Below are 17,942 nucleotides of genomic sequence, written 5' to 3'. Positions count from 1 at the left end.
AATAACTCTAAACATTTCTATATTATCAGTTACTTAGTCAAGGCAAGAGTTCACAGTTTTATTGATCTTTACATTTTTACTCTCAATTATACTAAGCTAGTTGGAAGCAAACGTCATCGTTATTGGTCTCACAGTATATTATCATTGTCATGGTTATTGATGGCTAAAATAAAAAATGTGTTCATGCAGGGAGATGAATCATCTCTCTTAACTGCCATGTAAAGTAAATGGCAGGCTGGAGTCATGCCATTTAGGAATGAGGTCCAACGTAAACAAATGTGCAGTCGCGCGTGGGCCGTTAGGTCACTGGTTTCCTGCACGATGGGGCAAGCCCTGGTCATTTGCATGCCACAATTCCCTGTGGAAACAACACAGAAATTTATTTTATCCATCATTAATAATGGATTACCAGAAAAAAATGATCATTTGGAAGCCTGATTTTAAAGTAGTCTTCTTCTTCCCACATCCATATTCCGCTACCATTATATATATCTGAAAATACATACATAATTCTAAGATAACACCTAAAAAACTGTTTTTAATATCCAAACCATATTATGGCAATTTTACAATACCCTTCACTCCCAATTATGCTTGAGAAAATCCTCACAGTCTATAAATTATTTCTCAAAATATTTTCAATTGCATGCTGCCTCCTGTCAAGTATTCCTAAGCATTTGGTATATATGCTGTGTTTCTAGGTTTGGGGAGATGGTTGGATGTTGTCTGTTTTAAAATGCATAATACGTTCTCTAGTGTGTAGGGTTTGTATTTAAAACCTGAGTCTAACTGTCCAATATATTGGTGACATTTAGAATATGTCATCCATCACCTTAAATATCAATTCAAGAAATACTTCTAGGGTATTATGATTCTTCCTAATAATATCTTAATTTCATTGTTAGCAGATAAGTTCTAGTGACCACTTTGATGGTGGCCTTGGGATCCCAAGTGATCTACTTGGGATCATTGGATAATCTTGAATTCTCATAAGAAATTATTGTTTCCCACCACACATGAGACATACAGGCCCTGCCAGTTAGTATCAGAAGTTGCTGTGAGGTTTTTTTCACCATCCTGTAAGAGAACACAGTTTGAAAATTCCTCCAAGGTCATCTGAAGTGATGTGAAAGTGAAATATCCTCTGGTCTAATGGGTAGTTAGTAGCAGAATTAGACTCTGTGATCCTAAACTCTCTCTCCTTCACTACCAAGCATATTACAGCACAGGATAATTATTTGCATGTATTATGAGTGATTCAACGTGTCTTGAGTATACATGTATTCATTTCAACATCACCTGGATTTCCTTCACTCCTTCTCTCCACATTCCAGATTGTTTCTTGGGGCATTGATGTTTAATGCATCATTCTCCATTAGGAAGGGTCAGCTTGAGTCAAATCTGCCATGCTTTGCAGACTCCATCCTAGTGGCAGTTGATTTGGGAGGACTGTTTTGCCTTAGGCAAGCAGGTCAGCTTTACTTTAGGTCCAGCTAATGACAGAGCTAAGAGTTTAACTTGAGCTGAAATCCAGCTTCCTTAATTCTGAAGTGAGAAGCAAGGGGGGAACAAAGACCCTTGTGTCTTCTTCCACAGCATCAAAACTCATCAGGTTACTATGGCAAAATTATCTGCATTTTCACCCCATCATTAAAGCTTTTTCTTTACTAGCAGGTTTTGCAAATTGAATCAATTACTGATAAAGGACAGAAGTTGGAGAACAGACATGGCTGGAAATGGTGCAAAATTCTTGGGTAGCTTTTAATTTTCCCATGGTGTTTGAATAAAAGCAGGGATGGGCAAGAGGAGAAGGGGACAACAGAGGATGAGATGGCTAGATGGCATCACTGACTCAATAGATACGATTTTGAGCAAACCCTGGGTGAGAGTGAAGGTCATGGAAGCCTGGTGTGCTTCAGTTCATGGGGTTGCAAAGAGTCGGACATGATTTAGCAACTGAATAACAACAACAGGGAAGATATCGTTACTTGTAGGAATTTATGGCATAATCACAGATAGCTGTGATTGTCACAATATATAGAGGGCTTCCCAGGTGGTTCAGTAGTAAAGAATCCGCTTGCCAATGCAGGAGACCCAGGACACATGATTTTGTTCCCTGGGTTGGGAAGATCCCCTGGAGAAGAAAATGACCACCCATTCCAGTATTCTTGCCTGGAAAATCCTATGGACAGAGGAGCTTGGCTGGCTATGGTCCATAAGTTCACAAAGAGCCAGACACAATGAGCAACTGAACACAACAGCATATATATTAGAAACAGTGGCAGCTTAGAAAATGTAATTAATTATATATATTGGCAATTTGTATTCAACTTTCAGTGGAAAAGAATTCACTGAATAGAAAAAATATGATTGAAACTTATGGAACAAATATGACATATAAAATAATTTCAGCTGCAATATCTTAGTAAGTGGATAGATGATGATTGAGTGATGGTGTTTGTTTCTATTTGATGCAGAAATAGTAATGTCCTCTTTTATCTAAGGAAAAGGTGGAGTTCTATGGAGAATTAAAGTACCATAACCAAAAAAAAATCAGGAAATTCTAGCATGAAGTCAAGTAATTTGAACTTGGTATGGTAAATTATAAATGCATTGGATTGATTATAATGTTCTGTCCAGTTACTTTCTCAGTCATTATCATGATCATCATTTTAATCCTCTTTCTCTTCATTTCCATAATAAACATTATATTTATCAAATACTCATAAAATAATTAGCATAATTTCCTAGATAGGGAGTCAGCAAACTACAAGCCCCAGGTCAAACCTGCCCATTTCCTGTTTTTATGTAGCTCATGAGCTAAGAGTTTTTTTTTTACACTTTTATATGACTGAAAAAACTCAAAAAAGTAAAATGGTGACATGTGAAAATTGCGCAAATTCTAATTTCATTGTCCCTAAATAAAGTTTGGCAGGAATGTAGCCACACTTACCGCTCACACGGCCTGCAACAGCTCTGTTGACCACACCTTCAGAGTTGAGTGGTTAGAACAGAAAGTGTGTGCTCTGCGAAACCTAAAATATTTACAGTCTGGCCCATTCCGATCAAGCTTGACAACCCCTTCCTAGATGATTAACATCCCATTTAGCAGTGACTCAGTTGGAAACAAGAGTCAAAATTTTTGGCAAAATCATATTACCATCTATTCTAGGAATCTTTAATTTGGGAACTTTAATTTGGGTTCTTATTAAATTGTGTAAGCATGTATGAACTCAGAGAGTACGTTGACATACACATTGGCAGAACTGTTATAGATCATTTTGATTATGACTTTCTACAAAGCCAGCGTTTGTTGCCTAGAGCTGATTTGTCCTGCTGAAAAATACAAACGAATAATTGCTCTTATTTGATTTGCTTGCTTATAGAATAGTATACATGTAGTTGAACAATTCTGATTTGACTCAGGGCTACGTTATAACATTCTGCTCTTCTGAAAGAAAGATTTTTCAAGTGGAAAATTCAAATGAAGGTTTCATTTGTCATGTCTTTTTTTACAGAAGATAAAATTTTATATTAACAAATTTAAAATGTTCTAATAGTTATAAAACATACACTAAGAAGGATCTACATGATAAAAAGCATTTGTTCCTTAATGGTTGACAAACATTGTAAAATGAATAATCTCTGAAGGCCTTTTTATGCCCTTCCTTGATTTATGTGCTTCTACTTATTTGCATGTTACTTCCTTTTAAAAATATTTAATTTTGTGACATGAAATAGCATACTATGGAATTCTAAGTAAGTGTTAGTCACTCAGTCATGCCCGATTCTGTGACCCCATGGACTGCAGCCCACCAGGCTCCTCTGTCCATGAGAATTTCCAGGCAAGGATACTGGAGTGGGTTGTCATTTCCTTCGCCAGGGGATCTTCCCAACCCAGGGATAGAACCCGGGTCTCCTGCACTGCAGGCAGATTCTTTATCAACTGCGCTATGTAAGCAATAGCAATTTTCAATAGTTTCATTTATCAGCAACTAAAAAAAACAAAACTAAACTAATTTTAGAATGTGTAAGCTTAGAGTAATTATTTTAAAGTTGATACTTTGGTCATCTGATAGATAATGTGGTTGGTAAATCCACTGTAATTTAGTTACCATCTCCATATAATTGTAAGAATTATTTTTCAGCAACTATTCCATGAACGGATGGTTATTTTATATGTTTGTCAAAAATCTTTATGAATTATTAGAGAATGACTGCAAACATGTGCCTTTGGACATTATCCAGAAACTTCATGCCTCTTAAAAACAATTTGCCAATTTAAACTCGCATAGATCATTCCCTTTTAAGGAAAAATGGTACACAAAAATAAACTCAAAATGGATTAAAGATCTAAATGTAAGACCAGAAACTATAAAACTCCTAGAGGAGAACATAGGGATAAGCAATTTTTAAAATTTATTTGATTCAGAAAAATGTTCCTGAGTACTATTTTTTTTTCCAATAAATGTTTATTTTGTTGTGTAACATTCTAATTTATACAGATCTTATAAAATTTGATTGTGAGGGCTCATCTCTTGGCAAATATTTAGTATACATTATGTATAAAGTAGACACATGTTTAAACATAACAAGCAGGATCTGTGATGTAAGATCCTTTAAATGTGATGATGAAAAGATATAATTTTTTCTTCGTAAAAATCATTTCTCACTCATTAGAAAGAAAACCATTCAGAAAATTAATTGAGATTAATTATTACTAGAGAAACTTTCATGAATCTGCAACTCTAAATGAAAGATAAGTCAGAAAAATTCAATAGGTTGCTACCTATAGAATAGCATTATTTAAGGTGACTTAACAAATGTTGATTCAGGAAGAAGCAAACTTCTTTTTCCCCAAATGATTTCTACGTGTATACCTGTGGCCAATTCAGATTGATGTACAGCAAAAACCCATCACAATATTGTAAAGTAATTATCCTCCAATTAAAATAAATTAATTAATTGAAAAAATAAAGAGGTGGTCCACTGTAGAAGAGGTGCTAATGACATTTCACATACGTTTCCTGGGTTGGGGATTTGTAAAATGTGAAATTATGTCCCCTATAAGTGATTTAAACTACCGCAAGAGCACGACTCTGTCTAAGTCCACCCCTGTGTTTATCCACACTTTCTGTGCTCTTTTTCTTCCAGTAAACACTTTATTAGTTTCACTACTTTCCATTTTTGTGGAAATTCTTTTCTGTCTCTGGTGGTCCAGTGGCTAGGATTCCACTCTCTCATTGCCATGGCCTGACCTCAGTCTCTGGCTAGCAACTGAAGCCCTGCTTCAAGTCACTACAGGCCGAGGCCAGCTAAGATCAGATTCTTGGACTATACTTTCGAGATGCACTAGGTTAGGCATTCATTTTTCAAGAGAACTATGATTTTTGGATAATTCCAGAAATGCTTACCTTCAGGACTTATTTCTATGTATTCTATTGACTTACATGAGAAGATCATATTGATTTGGTTAGGGAGATTGAGAGAAATAATTGCATATGAAGAACATCCATGAAAATGATTACACATCCTTAGACTTAAGAAAAACCTATGTGTGTACAGAATATAAATGTAAATTAATGCATGTTGACAAGTAACAATTTCAGCCTCAATACAGGTGACAAATGTTTATTCAATTGAAAACTCTAAAAAAGGTAATTGAAACTTTGTTTTATTAACATACACTCTTGAATATAAAAAACTACTCAATTTGAAGATCATTTAACCAAGTTTGGATAAAGAACATAAAGTGCAGTTATTTTAGGATATTTCTTTAAAGCAGTAATTCCCCCAAAGAGGTAATTATGTGCCCCAAGGGTATACCCAATGCCTGGACACAAAGGGCTACATGTCCTAGGATTCCCAAATAGCTCCTCAACAATGAATTATCCAGCCCAAAATCTCAATGGTGCTGAGGATGAGAAACAGTGCTTCACAGTTTTTTTGATTTTTTTGTTTTTTGCTTCACAGTTTTTTTTTTTTTTTTGAATAATTATTTGTTAAAACAATCCTGTCTAAAACATTCAGACTCCTTACTCATAAGTTTTGATAGAAAAATATTTCTAATGCTTTAAAGGCAAAATTGTATTATTTAGCAATAAGATGAATTTTCTGAATGAATCAAAACTCTAGATAAATTAAAGGTCATATTTCCCAGAGTTTTTAGATTTTTTACTTCATTATCATTATGCTATGTTACAATAACACTAGCAATTTATATTACAAAATGGCATGCCTTTTTTCCATCAAACCAAAAGATATTCATAAGTATGCTTTTATTATATAGGCAACATTGCTATCAAAGACACAAATATCAAATGATTTATTATGATGTGATAGCATAGCATTAGACATAAAATATTTATGAACATAGATGTATTCACAATCTTATGGGCAATTAAAATAGAAGAATAACATGAAAACATAAAATGTCTAAAGAAAACAGGACCCACCTTGCCATTTCTCTCATTTACTTTATTTCCATTTCCTTTCCTTTTTTAAAAAAGTTGTGGCTTAGAAGTTTTGTTTTGTTGTGTTTGAAAGCTTTCAAGAAATGACCTTCATTATAACTTAGTTCTTGTTTTTCAAGTGCTTTTTCCTCTTTTAACATGGATGTTTAAAACTAAGCATTTTGATATATGAATTTCATTATGAAATTGATATAAATTTGTATCTTATAGAGTAGCCACCATTTTAAGGAGTTCATTTAAGTAAGTTTGCTCATTATCTTTAAAAGATATTAATGCAAACAATCTGACTCAATTTTTATGAAGAATTTCCTGGAAAAAGCATAGAGCTGGCAGTCATGAGACTTAAATTAAGCCTTAAAAAGTGAAAAAAAAGTGCTAGTAACTCAATTTTGCCCAACTCTTTGCAACCCTATGGACCTAGCTTCTCTATCCATAAAATTCTCCAGACAAGAATACTGGAGTGGATAGCCATCGCCTTCTACAGCGGGGGGGTCTTCCTGACCCAGGGATCAAACTTGCATCTCCTGCATTGCAGATTCTTTACCATCTGAGCCACCAAGAAAGCCCTTAGTCTATTACTAAGAAATTACATAAACTTGGGTATTAAATACTTTGGGTTTCAGTTTTCACATACAAAGGAGAAATTGCTGTATTTAAAATTTTAAATTTTAAACTTTAGACTTACATCTTCCAGGTTTTATCCTGGCTAAACCACTTAGGACTGTGGGTGCTTTCTATACTTAAACTCCTGGAGTTTACTTAAACTTCTGGAGTTTACCCAAACTCATATCCATAGAGTCAGTGATGCCATCCAACCATTTCATCCTCTGTCGTCCCTTTCTCTTCCTGCCTTCAATCTTTCCCAGCATCAGGGTCTTTTCCACTGAGTCACATCTTTGCATCAGGTGGCAAAATTATTAGAGTTTCGGCTTCAACATCAGTCCTTCCAATGAATATTCAGGAATGATCTCCTTTAGGATGGATTGGTTGGATCTCTTTGCAGTCCAAGGAACTCTCAAGAGTCTTCTCTAACACCACAGTGCAAAAGCATCAATTCTTCAGCACTCAACTTTCTTTATGGTCCAACTCTCACATCCATACATGACTACTGGAAAAACCATAGCTTTGACTAGATGGACCTTTGTTGGCAAAGTAATGTCTCTGTTTTTTAATACGCTGTCTTAGTTGGTCATAACTTTTCTTCCAAGGAGCAAGCATCTTTTAATTTCATGGCTGCAGTCACCATCTGCAGTGATTTTGGAGCCCAAAAAAATAAAGTCTGTCACTGTTTCCACTGTTGCCCCATCTATTTGCCATGAAGTGATGGGACCAGATGCCTTGATCTTAGTTTTCTGAATGTTGAGTTTTAAGCCAACTTTTTCACTCTCCTCTTTCACTTTCATCAAGAGGGTCGTTTCTTCTTGCTTTCTGCTATAAGGGTGGTATCATCTGCATATCTGAGGTTATTGATATTTCTCCCAGCAATCTTGATTCCAGCTTGTGCTTCCTCCAGCCCAGCATTTCTCATGATGTACTCTGCATATAAGTTAAATAAGCAGGGTGACATATATATACAGCCTTGACATACTCCTTTTCATATTTGGAACTAGTCTGTTGTTCCATGTCCAGGTCCAACTGTTGCTTCCTGACCTGCATATAGGTTTCTCAAGAGGCAGGTCAGGCGGTCTGGCATTACCATCTCTTTAAGAATTTTCCACAGTTTGTTGTGATCCACACAGTCAAAGGCTTTGGCGTAGTCATTAAAGCAAAAGTAGATCAGAAAAACATCTACTTCTGCTTTATTTACTATGCCAAAATCTCTGTGTTACCAACTGAAAAATGGAAATTATAGCAATATCTTCTCCCTCACAGGGCTAAACATTTGACTTTTTTGGTGTTTCATGAAAATTATTTTTAATTATTTTTATAGCATTTTCTGAGTCTAAAATCTAATAATTCTTCAACAGATTAAGATGTTAAATATTTACATAAACCTTCCAGATATATTCATATCCAGGTTTAAATAATTGAATTGGGTCGTATCATTTCTGTGTGTCCTCTAATATCTAATTCATTAGACATTTTTTTTAATTGTCAATTGTTTGTGCTATTATTCACAGGATTTAGGGAACAAGGTCTGTGTTTCTGTTTCTTGTTTCATTGTCTACCATACCTATTTCTTGAAGAGTTTATTCATAATTCTTGAGTTAGCCAATATGAATTAAATTTATAGAGCCTAAAATTAACAGAAAACATGCCATTTACTTATGAGTCAGCAACATGGTACAATTTAGGGAAATAAAAATTTAATCACATTAAGCATTTATAAAACACACTGGACCCACTAGTGGTAGTGTCCAAAGAGAATGAGATTAGATAAAATCTAATTCTTGGATATGCAACTTAGGGGCCTGAGGCGAACTTGGAGGGAAGATCCATAAACCTGATCATTCTATTTATAGAAAAGATGTTTCAGAAAAAAGGCTTAAAAAATTACTATGTAGAAGAGAAGATTCAGAGGTTACATAAATTAAAAAATAACTTACAGAGAATGGTGACTATTCATATTTTCAAGGAAAAAATAAATTGGCTTGCATTATGATTGGGGAAAAAAACTGTGATTTGATGCAATTAACTGTGATAAGACTAACACTTTTCAGAGCTATCTAAAGAATGAGGAAGTACAAAGATAGATATGTTCTCATCATCACATTCAAGAACTGTATACGCTAATATGATGGAAAATATATACACATATCCCCAGAAACACTCTGTTTGTCAGTGCATTAGCTTTTGAGACTATTTTATTACAATTAATAGCAACTATCTTAAGAGCTTACTATTTGCCAAGCACATGAGAAATGCTGGACTGGATGAAGCACAAGCTGGAATCAAAACTGCAGGGAGGAGTATCAGTAACCTCAGATATGCAGAGGACACCACCCTATGGCAGAAAGTGAAGAAGAACTAAAGAGCCTCTTGATGAAAGTGAAAAAGGAGAGTGAAAAAGTTGGCTTAAAACTCGACATTCAGAAAACTAAGATCATGGCATCCAGTCCCATCACTTCATGGCAAATAGATGAGTAAACAATGGAAATGGACAGACTTTATTTTCTTGGGCTCCAGCATCACTGCAGACAGTGACTGCAGCCATGAAATTAAAAGATGCTAGTTCCTTAGAAGAAAAGCTGTTACCAACCTAGACATCATATTAAAAAACAGAGATATTAGTTTGCCAACAAAGGTCCATCTAGTCAAAGTTATGGTGTTTCTAGTAGTCATGTATGGATGTGAGAGTCATGTATGGATGTGACCCTAAAGAAGGCTGAGTGCCAAAGAATTGATGCTTTTGAACTGTGGTGTTGGAGAAGACTCTTCATAGTCCATTGGACTGCAAGGAGATCAAACTAGTCAATCCTAAAACAAATCAGCCCTGAATATTCATTGGAAGGACTGATGTTGAAGCTAAAGCTCCAATACTTTGGCCACCTGACACAAAGAACTGACTCATTGGAAAAGACCCTGATGCTGGGAGAGATTGAAGGCGGGAGGAGAAGGGGATGACAGAGGATGAGATGGTTGGGTGGCATCACTGACACAATGGATATGAGTTTGAGCAAACTCCAGGAGGTGGTTATGGACAGGGAGGCCTGGTGTGGTGCAGTCCATGGGGTTGCAAAGAGTTGAACACCACTAAGTAACAACTGATCTAAAGCATTGTATTAACTTTTTAAAAGTATTATCTCTGTTAATCCTCATGGTAATCCTATGAAGAAGATAGTATTGTTATTCCTATTTAATAGACAATGAAATTAAAGATCTGATTGAGAATATTGGCCAACATCAATGAACCAGTAGGGAAAGAGTAAGGGCTCAGTCCAGGAGCATGGAACTTCACAACTCAGCTCATAAGCACTGCACAGGCAGAGAACAGTACATTATGCCTACCCAGGGAATGCCTGATAGGGTGCAACCAATTCTGGTTAGGAAGGGTTCTGTGGTGGCCATCCACTTTAACATGTGGCTTTAAAGATGTGAAGAATCTCTACGGAAACAAAAAGAAAGGAATCCCATGATGAGAAAATACATGAGCAAGGTATACAGATGAGAAATGCAGAAAATGTTGAGTGATCTTGTAGGAATGAGGATATATGGATGAGAGGAAGATAGTAAAAATGTAATAGGTGATGCAACTGGAAATTTAATCATTAAATATTAATATGAGCTTCCCAGGTGGTGCAGTGGTAAGGGCCGTGAAAGATGCCCTGGAGAAAGAAGTGGCAACCCATTCCAGTATTCTGCCTGGGTGACAGTCCATGGGGTTACAAAGGGTTGGACACAACTGAGCTAGCACGAGCATCCTATTTTATGTTATATGTAATTTCAATGATATTCTTGAGGGAGGCCAGTGATTCCCAAGAAGTGAAGACAGTTTTATCAAGGTGTATCCTAAGTACAATAGAGGCTGCCTCCTGAGATTCCTGGTAGCTCAAATGCTAGAGTCTGCCTGCAATGTGGGATACCCAAGTTCAATCCCTGGGTCAGGAAGATCCCGTGGAGAAGGAAATGGCAACCCACTCCAGTATTCTTGCCTGGCAAATCTGATGGACGGAGGAGACTGGTGGGCTACAGTCCTTGGGGTCACAAAGAATCGGACACAACTAAGTGACTTCACTTTCTTGAGATTCAGTATCAGAGGAAACCAATGTCAGTGATGGGAAGATATCAATCCCTCAGGTGTATAAATAGAGGCTGCCTTCTCCTCAGCAGAAATGCCCAGCAGACACACTCAATCTCTGCTCTTCTTTGGGAAACAACTCTCTTCTGCTCCCAAGAACCTTTGATCATGATGCTTCTAAAACTTAAATGTGCATACCAAGCAACTGGGTGTCCTGTTTAAATGCTGATTTTGTTTCACTGGGTCTGAGATTCTGCATTTGTAACAAGCTCCTGGCCCCACCCAAGCTGCCTATCTTAAGGACCCCATTTTGCAACAGAAAGCTTTGGTACACAGCAGGAAGAATTGCTTACCTAACTGTTCTCTCGAACTGGAAAGATGCTTTATGTGCCTTAATCAAAACCTGTTCCTGCTCAAAACATCTGTTCTGCCCAAAACATTGTTCTGAAACAATTCCGTTGTGTTCTTTGAGGCAAGGAAGTATACCTAACATTCAAATGTAGTGGACATTTTAAAATAGGCACTAAGTTTCGTTTAGGATCACATTAATTAAGTAAATGGTATAATGCCTACTGGGCAACAGCTATTATGCAAAGAAGGTAATTTATGATATGACTGTGCCAAATAATTTTAAAAATAGGAAAACTTGTTTTAAAGCATCTGAACTAATAGGAAACAAAGGAAGTGATATCACTGTGGGTCCTTTCCTAAATATGCAAGGAGAATGACATAATACTTTGATTTTTAAAAAGTTCTTAGTGTGTAAATTCATGCAGAAGCAACTTTATGCAGTGTAAATTCACTGAGGAATTTTATCACATCACTGTAATTGCTGGGCTTTCGACCTCAGTGAAAATATACTCAGTTCTAACATTAAGGGCGGCAAATCATTTCTCAGTGCTAGAATTAAATAATGAATGTCCTGAAGATTATATATCTGAAAAACCAAATGAAATGACGGCAACATTAGCCAGTATCCCACGAACCTCGGTTGTTTTTCAAGATGAACCTACTTTGGATTCCAGATAGTATGTGAATTTTCACTGTGTTATAAGTTACTACAGTAGAAAATATCATGAGGTCATCTAGCGCTATACTCGCATCTGGCACAGGATGCCCTGCAATCTTTCTTAAAACCCTCCAATAAGTAGATCAGTCAACATTCCCTGGTAACGTATTTCACTATCTCAAAGACACTTAGGGACACAGGGCATCCAAAAAAAAAAAAAAAAATTGCTTTTACTTTACTCTAAATCCTTTTCTTTTGTTCTGCTCTCATCCAACACAGAAAACATCTGCTCACCAGCACCAACGTGATCTTCTGTGAGTGCCTGTTTATTGGTGTAAAGCACTCACCCAGACTTTGCTTCCTCAGTTTAAATCTCAGCTCCTCAACCTTTCCTCAAAAACTCCTGAGCCCAAGGAGTATTTCTTTTTTTTTTTTGCTTCAACATCAGATAGCCTCAAAATTATGTATTTCACTTTACGTAATGCAGTCCAGAATCCATCATGAAACTCTTAAAGACATAGCCAATAACAGCATAGTGCAAGTCACTGCTTTGTGGAATATGCTCCGTTTCCATCCCAGAATCCTATTAGTATTTGCTACCATGGTTATCAAGGAATTCAGCTATCGTTTAGGACATGCCTATTTATAAATTTATAGAACTAAGAGTTGAAATCAAACTTAAAGGCCATCTGATCCACCCTTCTCATATACAAAGGCTGTGTGAGAAGCCTCACAAATTGAAACTACTTCCTATTCTAGGTCAGAAGAGTTTAGAATGTTGAGATTAGATGTATTAACTTGAAATTGCTCATTTCTCTAACCTACCAGTACTGAATGTGTGATTTATAGTTAGCTGTGACCCTGAAGCAAAGATGTCTATACGTTGGTAAAGTGAAGTCTTGTGTTAATATTAGTGTATGGTTACTAGTAGATTGTATTGCTATCATTTTAGATCTCGATTATAACTGCTACATCTTTAACTTTCCAAAGTACTTTGAAGAATCACGACCCTGGATGACAACTCAAATGTTCATTTTGAAGGGGCTTTTGGAGGGTATCCTATTCAAAGTCCAACTTAAATCTCCTCTGCTGTATCAACAAACTGTCATTGAACCTCTCTTTCTTTGGTGTGAAACTCAGTGGTTCATGAGGATTTAGGGCATATCTAATTCTTAATAAAATTATCTAATTTAAATCCAAATCTGCCTCATCTTAATTATAACTTGTTCATTTTAGTCTCAGAGGCTTCCTGTGACTTTGTTTATAATCACCTGCATGCATGCTACATTGTTATAGTCGCATCCTTCTCTTTGCAACCTTATGGACTGTAGCCCACCAGGTTCCTCTTTCCATGGGATTCTCCAGGCAGAAATATGGGAGTCGATTGTCATTTCCTCCTCCAGGGGATTTCCCGACCTGGGGACCAAACCCACATCTGCTTCATCTCCTGCATTACAGGCGGATTCTTTACCCACTGAGCCACCTGGGAAGCCCTTATAGGCACGTACTATGTGCTGAAAATCCACAAGTCCTGCAGCTGAGATCATAATCCCCATGTCCCTCCTTCCGCTAGACTAAGTCCTGTCAACTGTGGGAGGAGCACTAGTTTCACCAGGTAGGATCGTGACTTTCCTCACTCTCGACTCTGAGCTTCAGTCAGAGCAGTGAAGGTCGCAGGAGCATCTGTGGCAGGCACATCACCCTAATTACGTTAACCGTACTGTTGACTTAAACCTCTGGTTTTTCCTCCACAGAAACTCTTATTAAATTCTTTTCAGGAATGGTCTTCTCCTGCATCCCATAGACAGCTGTTTTTGTGGTTGAAGGAAATTGAATAAGCGTGTGAACTAAGTTCTTTATAAACCATCAAACAGGAAGGGCTGAAGACAAAAGCCATCAATTGGCTGTGGATTCCTCCCCATAGGTGGATACTGAGCCATCACTAAACTCTGGTTTGGAGTTTGGTCATTTGCACGATTTTGAGTTCACCTTCCCCGTATCTTTGCCCAATCTTCGTTTCCTCCATATAGTCACCAACATAGTTTTTCTAGGCTTTGCCAGATACCTTGATTTTTTTTTTAATTGACAAGTTTCTTCCCTTAGTAACTCCATGATTATGTTGGTGAACCTATGCTGATTCCTATTATCAATTGCTTTCATTCTTTAGAAATCACTGAATACATTTTAATAACACCGTATAGAAAGTGCTGAATACCTGTCAAAATGATGTCTGTAAATTATGATAGCCTCCTCCTTCCCATTTAAAGGAGTAAATTTATGTGTTTACTTTTGGCTGTGCTGGGTCTTCATTTCCCCATGCAGTGCAGGCTTTCTCTAGCTGCAGCGATAAGGGAATGCTCTTGTTATGCACGGGCTTCAAGTTGAGATGGTGGCTTCTCTCGTTGCAGAGCTCAGGCCCTGGAGCATGTGGACTTCCGTAGTTGCGGTTCTGGCGCCCTAGAGCACAGGCTCAGTAATTGTGGGATCTGGGCTTAAGTGCCATTCGGCATGAGGGATTTTCCTAGACCAGGGATCGAACCCCTGCCTCTTGCACTGGCAGGTGGATCCTTTACCACTGATCCACCAGGGAAGCCCATCCTTCTTCTCATTTTTGAAAATCATAACAGTTGCTCCATTCTACCTCATCCAGCATCTGTCTTACCCCCCATGGTTCCTCAGAGATTCTCAGGACCAGAACACCTAGTTTCCCTAGCTATGCATTTTTTATTGAAGTAGAGTTGATTTACAATATCACATTAGTTTCAGGTGTGTACCATAGTGTTTCAACAGTTTTATAGCTTATACTCCATTGAAAGTTATTGGAAGATAATGACAATATTTCTCTGTGCTGTACAATATATCCTTGTCTCCTGCCCGTCCCCTCTCTCCTCTCCCCACTGGTAACCACTAGCTTGCTCTCTGTATCTGTGAATCTATTTCTATTGTTGTATACACTCATTTGTTTTATTTTTTTAGATTCCACATATAAGTGATAACAGAGTGTTTCTGCTTCTCTGTCTGACTTATTTCACTAAGCATAATACTCTCTAGTTCCATCTGCTGCTGCTGCTAAGTCGCTTCAGTCGTGTCCAACTCTGTGCGACCCCATAGACGGCAGCCCACCAGGCTCCCCGGCCCTGGGATTCTCCAGGCAAGAACACTGGAGTGGGTTGCCATTTCCTTCTCCAATGCATGAAAGTGAAAAGTGAAAGTGAAGTCGCTCAGTCATGTCTGACTCTTCGCAACTCCATGAACTGCAGCCCACCAGGCTCCTCCGTCCATGGGATTTTTCCAGGCATGACTACTGGAGTGGGGTGCCATTGCCTTCTCCACACTACATTGTTGCAAATAGAAGAATTTCATTTTTTTTATGGCAATTTATCTTTATACTCTAAAACACAGCTTACTTGGGACAGAAGACTTTGCTTATCATATAACACAGTTAAACTTCCTTTATTTATCTTCACTTAAGCTGGAACTAAGTTCACTCTAAAGCAATGCTTTTCTGCCACAGAAGCCAAACCAAAAGAGAAAAAACATTTGCTCACTAGTATATATTAAATTTTTATTATATATCAGGTACTATTTTGGGAACTGCATTTCATTTTTTTTATAGAAACTGATAAAAACCCACAAAAGTATCTCTTGTTACAACTCATATCCCCTGTTTAGCATAGTGTCTCCTTTAATAGTACCTGTTTATAGAGCTTACCACACAATTTTAAAGTGTTTCCACATAAATTACCTAACTCAATGCTGATAAAATTTTGACTACACAGACATCTCCTTATTCATAGACGTAGACGCTAAGGTTCCTTGTAATTAAGTAAAAATCTTCTAAAAATTCCATGATACCTCAAAGGCAGGGGGGAAAAAAAAGAATGACCTCAAATTTAGTGCTTTCTTCGAAAATCATATCACCCCTAATGCATTTTTCTTATTCTTAGTTTAAGTCAATATCACTAATGTATAAACACACATATTCACATTAGTAATTTTATGATAAGAAATATATAGTATTGGGTGATTTTATTATAAGATTTCCCTTTTTGGAAAATTTCCTCTTCTTTGATCTGTCTTCCCTTTCAAACTTAGAACAAAAAAGCTTATCGACCTTTTACCTGATTAAAAATAAAGTGTGTTCCTGCAATTTAGGCTCCGTATCTGATCCTGCCCTGTTTCCTTTGGCATGGCTCAGGGGCTTTATGATGGGCTGGTCAGACTTTCATTGCTTCCACTTCATTAGTCAGTTTTGACTTGAAAGTCAGAATTTGATCCAGGAATAAGTCTTTTCATCCTCTGCTCAGACATCCTTGGCAAAAGGCAAGAAAGCATCCTCAGAATCTTTGCTCTGAGTTGGATCTTGAGGTTTTAGCTCACTCTTCTCCTTTCAAAAAGAAATGTAGAAAGAAAGCCAGTTCATGTAAGCGATATCCAATTCGCTGAATAAAATTACCTCTGTTTCTGTAGCTTTTTCTGTTTTCATTCACGAGTTCTTCACAGGCTTCCCACCCTTAGGTTGGTGGATGTTTTTACTAGGTGCATGAGACAGGGTTCAGTCAGGGAGGATGAACGGCTACAAGTGTGACGGTAAAACAGATTACTATAGGACTTCTGTGTTTCCTAGTTGAGAGAGGGAGGGGTACTTGAGAAATAGCCAGCACTGAAGCCAGGTATATCCACTGGTAACCGCTACTCTGTTCTTTATATCTCTGTGAATGTGTCTTTTTTGTCATATGCACTGATTTGTTGTATTTTTTAGATTCTACATATAAGTGATATTATACTTTTGTATGATTTATGTGTATGATATATCATAGATTTTGTCTTTCTCTGTCTGACTTCGCATATTACCCTCCAGGTCCTCCATGTTCTTGCCAATGGCAAAATTTCATCCTTATTAACTCCTCAATAAGTTAGATTAATCAAATACCTTAATTCACATTTTTCTGCATTCTCACAATAACACTTATTCTACCATAACCTTTTTTTCCTTATATTGTTAGTTTCGATTTGCTAATATTTTGTTTACAGTTTCTCAATCTTACATTCACAAGTGACACTGGTGAATGTTTTTAGGTTTATTTTTCTGTCATGTTTTTGTTTTACAGTTATTCTAGCCTTGTCAAATGAATTGGAAAGCTTTCCAATTATTTATGTTTTGTCCCTTCCCAATGTTTTCTCCTGTGAATTCCAAGGCATCAAATTCGTTGTTTTTGAATTTTCAGTCTCTCAAAATAATTTTTTATGAGAAGGATTTTTCCTTTCTTTTTTAAATTCTGGGTAATATTTCTGCTGATTTCTCATGTGGGATTTTATCATCAGGCCAAGAGAGAACCATCCCAATCAGATAAACCATGATTAGAAAACATATATATGCTATTTCATTGCCTCTCAGCCATTTTTAAGTTGATTCAGCTAGCACTTACTGCTGAGTATGCAAGGAGTATCATAATGGGATCGAAGGTGCAGGAAATAAATTGTTTTAAGATAGACATGAAGGACATCATCTGGCCTTTAGAAACTTAAAATTTTGAGTAACAGCATGTACTCCTGAAATAATCTAATGAAAGCACAAATAAATGTATTCATAGCACTTCATGATTAAGCATAAAATGAGTATGGAAATGCACAGAGGATGTGCCCAAGTGCTGAGTGACAAAAGTTAAAAGGAATTAGTCAGAAAATGCCTAAGAGTAGAGGAGCTCTGAGCTGAATATTGAATTAGGAGATACACACAAAGTGAGATAGTATTTAGAATGGTATGTGAATAGGCAGGTAA

General features: G+C 37.0%; 1 protein-coding gene and 1 long non-coding RNA gene across 5 annotated transcripts in view; one reads left to right on the top strand and one right to left on the bottom strand.

The window, feature by feature from the left end:
* The window catches only part of TENM3 (teneurin transmembrane protein 3), a 991,614-nt gene that overhangs the window by 46,170 nt on the left and 927,502 nt on the right, over positions 1 to 17,942 (top strand). The window lies entirely within an intron of this gene.
* The window catches only part of LOC110125460 (uncharacterized), a 32,084-nt gene continuing 14,223 nt past the window's right edge, over positions 82 to 17,942 (bottom strand). Inside the window, exon 3 of the long non-coding RNA XR_002310076.2 lies at positions 82 to 358. This is a non-coding gene — a long non-coding RNA (uncharacterized lncRNA). The remainder of the gene's footprint in view (positions 359 to 17,942) is intronic.

Source organism: Odocoileus virginianus, chromosome 32, assembly GCF_023699985.2.
Source record: "Odocoileus virginianus isolate 20LAN1187 ecotype Illinois chromosome 32, Ovbor_1.2, whole genome shotgun sequence".
Lineage (NCBI taxonomy): Eukaryota > Metazoa > Chordata > Mammalia > Artiodactyla > Cervidae > Odocoileus > Odocoileus virginianus.
The sequence above is the reverse complement of the archived record's forward strand: the minus strand, read 5'-3'. Positions and strand labels throughout refer to the sequence as shown.